Source organism: Embiotoca jacksoni, unplaced genomic scaffold, assembly GCF_022577435.1.
Source record: "Embiotoca jacksoni isolate LCO1_2020_lvr unplaced genomic scaffold, fEmbJac1.0.p SCAF_1, whole genome shotgun sequence".
Lineage (NCBI taxonomy): Eukaryota > Metazoa > Chordata > Actinopteri > Embiotocidae > Embiotoca > Embiotoca jacksoni.
This window is the reverse complement of record NW_027185229.1, coordinates 20,346,866-20,355,926: the sequence shown is the minus strand read 5'-3', so window position 1 is coordinate 20,355,926 and position 9,061 is coordinate 20,346,866.

Genomic DNA, 9,061 nt, shown 5'->3' with positions numbered 1-9,061 from the left:
TGCAAGAATGAGACAGCGGCCAAGTCTGATCAACAGACTGATCACAGGAAGTTTAAGATTTGCATTTTTTTATTTATCAAAGCACAACCTCTCTTCATCTTATGAATGAGATTGCAGAAAGCCTGTTTAACTTGGAAGTAGCTCTGCTTCTGAAAAGATATAAAGAGATAAATGAAGGGATGATCAAAAGGGTGAAAAAGCTTTGGGTGGCCCCTGAGCTTCTGATTGCCCCATCAAGTGTTTTGGAAAAACTTTATTTTGTTTGGGGGGCCTGAGTTTTCTGAGGGCACCAGTCTGAGTCTGGACATCCTGTTTCCTGAGGGGAAGATGTTTGTCTCTTTCCTTCTCTGGCCTGGGGCGCTGCCTACAGCGCTGGAGAAACTTGAAGGCCGTGACTGTTGATGTTTTTAATAAAAAATGTGTGTTGTAGTTGGATGTGAGATAAAAGTGCAGAGCAGAGGGGAATGACAGTAATTAGGTCAATATATCTCAGAGTTGCTGTCAGTGTGTGAAATCCCGGGACAGTAAACATGACAAAATAATTAATTTGAACAATTTTTTTTTTTATTTTTTTTTATTTTTTTTTTTTTTTTTAGTGTGTACTGCTCCATACAGTTCATTTAACATTTAAACAATAAGAGCACATTTTTTTTAGACTAGTTATCATTTTAATGAATCTATTTTGTGTTTTGTAGGTTTTGCATGTCAAACAGGGTCTGAAGCTCAGTCAGTTAGGAAACACACCAACAGTTAGGAGATTATGTAAACTGCTTAACTTGAAAGTACATCTAAAATTGAGTGATAGCAGTCCTTTATATGTGTGTGCACAAGTGATGCTTCGTCTGTAAGTTTTCCCACATGTTTTTGCCGATTATCTAAATGATGAAGCAATACTATAGTTGCAGTTTATCTTACTTATCCATGTCAAATAAGGTTTGCCAATGTGGGAATTATTTGAAATTCATGTGATCATTTGAATGATTTTCTTTCTTGCCATCTTTCAGCTCATTGTTTTGGTTGTGTTCAGGTGTAAAAAGCTGTATTTTTTGGCATCTCTAATAATGCTCCTGTTCACTACCTGCAAGCTACCAAACAGCAGACAGGAAATCTCAGTGACTATGTGGAAATCAGAGTAAAACATTGTGAAATGCTAAAAGGAGGATTTGGTTAGTTGAGGTTTTTTTTTTATCAATCAGGTTGACACAAAAAATACTCTAGCTGAATGCAAGTGTTGCTCTTTTTCTGTTGAATCTGTAAATACACCACTGTTTTTAATGACGTGTGACACGTCATTAGCACGGATGTGCTCTCGAGCTCTGTCTATGTGACCTCCTGAACAAATTTAACACCCATGTTTTACAGCCTATTACAGCTTTCAGCAGCACTGGCACCTTCTCTTAAACCTTTTCTTTGCTGTATGGGTATCTTCTGTGCAGTTTGTTCACTCCTCTAAAATGTGTCTCCGCAGGCATCCTTTTCCTTCACTTTTAAAGTCTAAAGAACAGGTTAGGGAGAAAGGAATGTGATAATTTGAGTGGGTGGTGGTGGGGATGGATGGGGGGAGGGAGGGGGAAGTAGACTGCAGTTGGGCTGGGTTTCAGGAATTACCTGAGGAATGACAGAACATAGTTGTACACTGCTGCGTAACACAGGTTACTGTTAGAGTGTATGGTGGCAAAACGCATGTTTTTATTTATTCTACAGAATTCACTGACTGAATTTCTATGATAGGAAATGTTATTCTGTTTCAAAGTATTTAAAAACGCCAACCCCTTCTTCCTGAAATATATCCACATTTGTTTAGCCTTTTGAAAAAATATAACTTCTACCTGGACATATGTTTACTCTCAAATGTTTTTATGGTCGCACCTTGCTCAATGCATTACAATTTCAGAAAATTAAAACAAACACATGCAAACTAATGTATTGGGTGTTTTCTGTATTTGCAGCGCACAGTATCTTGAGTCACACATCTGGGAGGTTGGTGGTTTCGAAAAAGGCTGTGATTTTGTTTAATATTTAAAGAACCTAAAGACACTCTGAGTTGTGCCTCAAGTCAGTGTTGACTTTTTTAAAAATTATTATACCCAAGATTCATGTTCGTCCCTGTACCTTAACCAATTGGTTTTAGTCTTTAAACATAACCATAAAAACGTGAATTGCTGTGTAGTTGCTTCAAGGGATTATTGTAGGGAATCAAAATAAATGAATTTGTTCAAGAACATTTTGCTGCTTTGCAGATATGTTCAAGATTTCCTCCCATAGCAGGGCACATTTTGGCAGATGCTTGCTTAATGTGCTATACTGGGTGTTACCGCAGTGGCCTGAGAAGGCAGATGCAACAAGTCCATCTCTGTATGACAGACACAATAACCTTATCGGTCGTCACCTCACTGCCGCAGCAGCCTCATCAGCTGCCATCCTCATATGATGACAGCTTAATAGACACCTAGCCTGACCTTCAGCTCACAGAGGGGGAGAGTTACCATGGAAACGGATAAGTACCCATGTCAGCTGTTCATAATGCACTTGCAAAAGACCAATTATATGTTATTATGGTCATATTAAAATATGGCCAGATATAGGAGGTATTTTCACCTATAAAACAGGTGAATCAGCTGCACCTCAACTCATCTCTGATATCACCCTACCATTTAAGCGAGTTGAAATAATTACCTTGGTAGCCCTTACATTATTTACAGCATCTCAATCTGCAGCTGCTTATAACAATAGGTTAGGAGCACACTTTACAGGCAAATAAGTGGCAATAAATCACTGGGGGAGTTCGATGATGAGGCCATAAGTGTGTTGAGGTCAGTGGTTTGGTGTAATTAGGCCAGAAGCAGTAAAACAGTGAGAGAAAGGGGGACTAGGAGCATCCAGAGGGAGATGAAAAAAACACACAGAAGAGAGAGATTTGTCTGGGGGAGCGAAGTTTTCAGCCAGCCGCTGAGGTCTTATTCATGAGTGGTTGGACATGAACACTGGGTACTCTGTGTCTATAAAGGTGATGTCTACTGAGAGATGCTATCTTTACCTCATTGATACAATGGCCTCATACACGGCACACAGTGGGTCAGAACCACAGGTCTCCATACTGAACCTCATTGCTCAGCTACTGCCAGGAAGAGTGCGCCACCTACAGGTGCTCACAGAAAGTGAGGAAGTTCAGCTAAAGACATACGTGCTGTTTGCTGGTAAATTGATTAGTAATTGTCAATGAGCAGTTGGTATGATACAGCGGTTCTTCACCTTTCCAGAAAGCGTTTCTTGCAAATAAATGGATAGATGGTTACAACCATTAGACATATGCATGTGATGGTAATGAGGGGTTCAAAGACGATGCAAATTTTAAGGCATGTGGCTGACGTCATTTTATATCATCTTATTGTCAAGACATGGAATCAAAGACATCTCAACTTTGTCTGCATGTATACTTTTCAGTACTTTCTGACATTCATTTTACACAAGTCAAAGCCCTAAACCCACATTTTTTACTGAATACAAAAAAAAAATCTTGAAAAATGGACCACACAAATATCGTGTTTAATTTTATGAAAGGACAAAACTAATGTTTGCTAAAAACTGCAGTTTTAAGCAAATATTACTTTATCTGGAATAAATGATGCATTTGTTTGACTATTTTTTAGCTGCCCATTAGAGCATACATCGTGTTCCAGTGAGTATTTACAGCAGCATACTGGTGCATTGCTGAAAATAAACCCCAGCAATGCACAAAAAAAGTGTCAGGAAACTAGTATTGTGGGAAAGAAAAAGTCAGCAGTGACAATTATCTAAAAATCGAAACTGAAAAATGAACAAGGACACAAAAGGACAAGGACACTGCTGTCCTTTTATAGCCTATTTTTCGCAGCTCAATGTTGCAGCACATAGTAGGATTGGATGCATGACTGCTGGAGCTATTTCCTTTTGGCATACCTCTGCTTTCTTCTCATGACGAACCATTCTGGCTGGCAGGAGGAAAGATGAGGAAAGAGATGTGGGGAGGATGGAACATTCATCTTTTTTCCAAGCGAACAGATACCAGGTGTCACATAAAATATAGGAGGTGTGCACATCCACAAGACATTGTGAGTCGTCCCTCAGTCACTTGCTACATTCCATGTTTAGAGGATTTTGTCAGAAAGGAAACCCACGACCACTGAAGGAATTCCTTAACCTTTTTCTTCACATCCTGTTCTGCACTTTTACCTCCTCCCTCTTTTTTTTTTTTCTTCTCTTCCCACCGCTTCACTCTTTACATTCCACATTTCTCTTACCTCCTCTGGACTAATTCTCACCCTCAGCTCCTCCCACTCTGTTCACCTTCTGTCATGCCTGATGTCAGATATCAGCTGATGCTGAGTGAGTGCCTAATCATTTTAAAGGAGTTTACAGTCCCTCAGAAAAGATAAAAGAATTGTGGTATTTAATTGTTTGGTGTAAATCAACAGTCTGCTTACAAGATGCTTCATTAGAAAGAAAAATACATTAGAGACATTCATATGTTCCCTATGGTCAACTCTGTGGTTAGTGGAGTCAATATTAAGATGCATTTTACTGAGAATAACACTCATGGAAAGACTTTGGTGGAGAAACCACAACCCACAAACACTAAGCAACTATGCCATCCTCTTTTACACACACACACACACACACACACACACACACACACACACACACACACACACACACACACACACACACACACACACACACACACACACACACACACACACACACACACAAGTCATAAATTATGACACTTATTATACTGAGAGAATCCAAGCATCTACCACAGAGCCTTTTTTTCTTTGCTCAAAGCATCAATGAGTCAGGCGAGTGGTCAGTGCCGAGCTAAATTCATAAAGACAAATGTGCAAATGAAACAACCTGTTATTTAATCTGTGCTACCAGCTGAGCGGCTGGCAGACAGCTGACCTGTTTCCGATGCGGGGCTAAGCAGTCTCTGAGCAATTTGCATTCTTTTCGCTGAGGGTTTGACAATTTTCAGGCACTTCGTTAGTATAATTAAAGAAAACACATCAGCCTCGCAGACACTTCACAATAGGAGTGTGGCCAAAGGCTTCTCTCTTTGACTAGAAGTCACAAAAGTAACTTTTTTATTGTTAAAATATGTTTAGTTTCTTTTTAAGCACAGCACTGTTGCTTTAACTCTGAATTTGGAAGTATTGTTTACTGTGCTTTTTGAGTTTGGGTGATCAAAACATTATCTTGGTCACTAAACTGAGACAAAGTAGGTGAAAAATAAGAAGAGGTGGGCATTATTCTAAATGGGAGAAACTGGTCCATTAATATACCTCCAAAATGTATTTTAAAGGGCAGTGTGCAGTGAGGGGACACACCCCTGCTAAATGAGCCCTGACAGGCTCTTGGAGACCAGAAAAAAAAAGTTCTCGAGGGGGAGTGGAAAACAAATATTTCACCCAGACTAATGCAGAGATATTTTACACTTCTTGTAAGCTGTCTTGATTTTGCTTTAACAAGTCAGTTGTTATTTTCCATTTTAAATTGAAGTCTTTTCATAGTAGCAACACATCCTCATAGCGAAACAGATGATTTCCACTGACTCCCAAAACAACACGTATGTGCGTTTTAAGCGCCCTCTAAAGGACCAACATGTATTCGCAACTAAATAACAGAATAGGTCATTTTAATGTTGGATAGAGACAGGTGTACTGGACATTCATTGTCTCAGTAACAATAACAAACACATGGTTAACATTGTGAACGGTCGCAGTTTGAGGAAACAATTACAGCTTGGATTGAAATAATGTTTGCGAAGTTATATTGTGTAAACAATGTGTTGAATACATTACGCAAATTAGCTAATTAGTTAACAAATGTTTTGTTTTAAACAGGACATACCTGGCCCCAAGGTGTACGTTCTTTGTGTTTGATCTATCCAACAAACCCAAATGTACTTCCCAAATGGAGTTTGTCAATCTTTATACTTCATACTATACTTAGCTCCTGTAATAATTACTACGGACACTAGAGGTCACAATAATTGTAAATGTAGGTCTTTTTAGCACCCTTCAGCCATCCACCATTGTTGTTGTCTTCACACATGATCAGCAAATTACATTTGTGTTGCAAATCTTGTAAAAACGTGATAGCAATACTATTACTATTACTACCAGCTAATTCCACATACTTCACGAAAATGCTCCAACTATCAATTTGATTTTTGGGGTCCTGATTTATCAGTTTTTTTTTAAATAAAAGCACATCTTTTCCACTGTCACCTCTAATAACTTTGGTTCTCTCTCAGTTTTGACCAGACTTTACAGGTCACTTTCCCTGACAGAATCTGAAACACAGTTGGTAGAGGAAGCCCTGGCCAGCTTGTAGAGGATTACTGTCTCACTCCATTTTTCAAAGGACGCGTCTACCACGTCCTCCATTCATTTATAACCCTTGACCAGCATTTTCACTTCCTCTGTGTCTAATGTCTTTCTGTCTGTGTGTCTGGTTCTGTCAGTCTCTCTTTTTATCTCTGATATTTGTGTGATGTCTTTCTGGGTTATTGGATTTCCAAATCTATGATATTTACCGGTGCTGCTTACCAGCTCACTCTGTTGCATTCACTGTGTGTTTGGATGTGTGCCTTCACATATGCCAAGTATTTTGTCTTAGACTTCTATGTCCTTCCACCGTGCCTCAATTCACTTTGTAATAAGGAGAGGAGTTCTTGTGTCCTGCTGTCAACACCTCCTGAGTTTAAGAAAGTCAGCCACTGGTCATATAGGTTATCTGGTCACTTTCTCTTCCTTTGTGAATCGCTCTTCCAGAATATTTTGTTGACTCTGTTCCTGCCTTTCCTATTTTTGTTTCTCAATTTGAATGTCTCTCAACCTGCTGTCATCTTGCCTTATTTGGAGTTTGTAGGCTTCTCCATTTCGTTGTCAGTTCCTAAATCCTTAACAGAGAAAACTATGCCTGAACTTGCAAATAATGAATGCTGACAACATCCAGGAAACTTTTCCAGGAACACTAATACCAGGTTTAATAACTAGCTTATCTTTGATGCTTCAGACATAAATATCTCTCAACCTCATTGATAGAAGACCCAAACTACAACGGACATTTACATTAGGATTTGTAATGTGATTTTGAATTCAATTACATATACTTGGTATACTATTTAAGGATTTAGTAAGGTTAATAGTCAATAATATTGTCGTTAATATTTTTTAGACAGCAGATCTGCGTCACTGATAAAAATATATATATATATATATATTTAGCTTCATGTCCATGTTCGTCAGTGTAATTGTAGCAAAGGCTCATCGATGTGTTAGTGGTTTTTGAAAAAAGAATGTAGTCCAATGGCCAGATTAAAAACCTTTGACAGAAATAATTTTAATAATACCAGAGGCAGTGTGGTGAAGTCACTTCAGTGCCAAAATGACATGGTTGTCTCTATCAGTCTTTGTTTCACTTTGTTTGCATCAAGATTGATTATTTTGGGAATCCTGGCCATTGGCTTCACAGTACAAACCATTTGAAGCTTAAATGAGGTTGGAAATCCTCAGTGTGTCTGACAAATGAAATTAGTACAGTAATACAAAACCATTCAACTGAGACAAATACAGACTTCACGCTCTCTTCAGTTTCTTTTACCCAACAGACAGACTCAGAAGTGAGTCTGACACTGAGGAGATAATTATAAATCATGTTTATTTTTACTTCTATCTTCACTCATCACATGCTTTCCGCACTACCTTCAAGCAGTTAAAGTGTTAAGATTTAATGTCTGTGTTGTCTCTGCCTGTCAATGTTATCTAATTCTTTTCATCGGCTGTATATTATCCCCAGTGTTTTCCTTTTCTGTCTCTGCACCATGTCCTAACATGCAAAGGAAGAATGCTGTCTCTTTTTAACTCTTCTATATGTTTAACCATTTAGATGTGTAATTACACACAGTGTTGGATGTCTTAGCCAGGGGACAAATTTACTCCAGTTTTCTTGAAAGAGCAATGCCAGCTCCTGGCCAAAGACTGAGAGAGTCAGAGATAATTACAGGCCTCGTAGGACATGTGTTTGTATGTCAGACACAGGAGGTGGTGGCCATGTAAATTACTGTATTTCATATGTATGTATGTATCTGTGTCGTCATGACAACACCTTGACAGTTGATTTCAGGAAAACAATGTTTTGCTTTAGTAACTCCTATTGGCACAGTTTAACTGACATTGTTACCTTCAACCTTTTATCAGATCTGTACCATATGTATCATACGCTACCACTTAACATACGCTAATATTGATAGGCGTCTTCTATTTACCCACCATGTCCTTGTTGGAACATTGTTTGTAAGCAATATTTTTGGGATAGCTTTTTTTGTAATTGTTAATTTGGGATTTTGCTAAATTTTTGTCTACTGGCTAAAATTAGTTAGCCAGTTACCTAAGCGTATTAAGAAGAACTAGATACTGGATTAGAAGATGGTCCCTCATCATAAGAGCTGCACAGTGGTGCATAAATCAAAAGTTTCCCAAGTATCCTCCATGAGGTACCTGGATGTTCCACACGTCTCCTGAGTGCTGAGCCCATAATAAGAATGCACCTATCAGTCGAGATCAAAGAGAGCATGCACCTCTGAGATTCCCGCCAGCTCACTTCCTTTTGTCTTCATGCACACATGATACATGGAATAAAAAAAAAACACAATATAGTTTTTCTAGACTTTACAAATATTATTGGACCAAATAGGTCAAATTCTGATGACAAAAAAAAAGAGTAATGTTCATTGTATGTGGGGAGAATGCTTTTTATGTGCATCACATGATGAATGCGAAAGTTGTAGTAATGCATTGCTAGCCTTGAGTTCTATACTATTGTTCGCCAGTGAAGGCTAATGTCTTGCTAATACAGCATCATGACTGACAAATGGTTAAATTATGGGATGTGATTGTGCCTCAGATGACCATTTGTGCACAAGTTCAGTAGATTTCGTACAGAGTGTTCTCGCCTTCTCACAAATCAAATATCCATTCTCCTTCTATTTTGGTCTCCACCAACTCCTGAGCAAAAT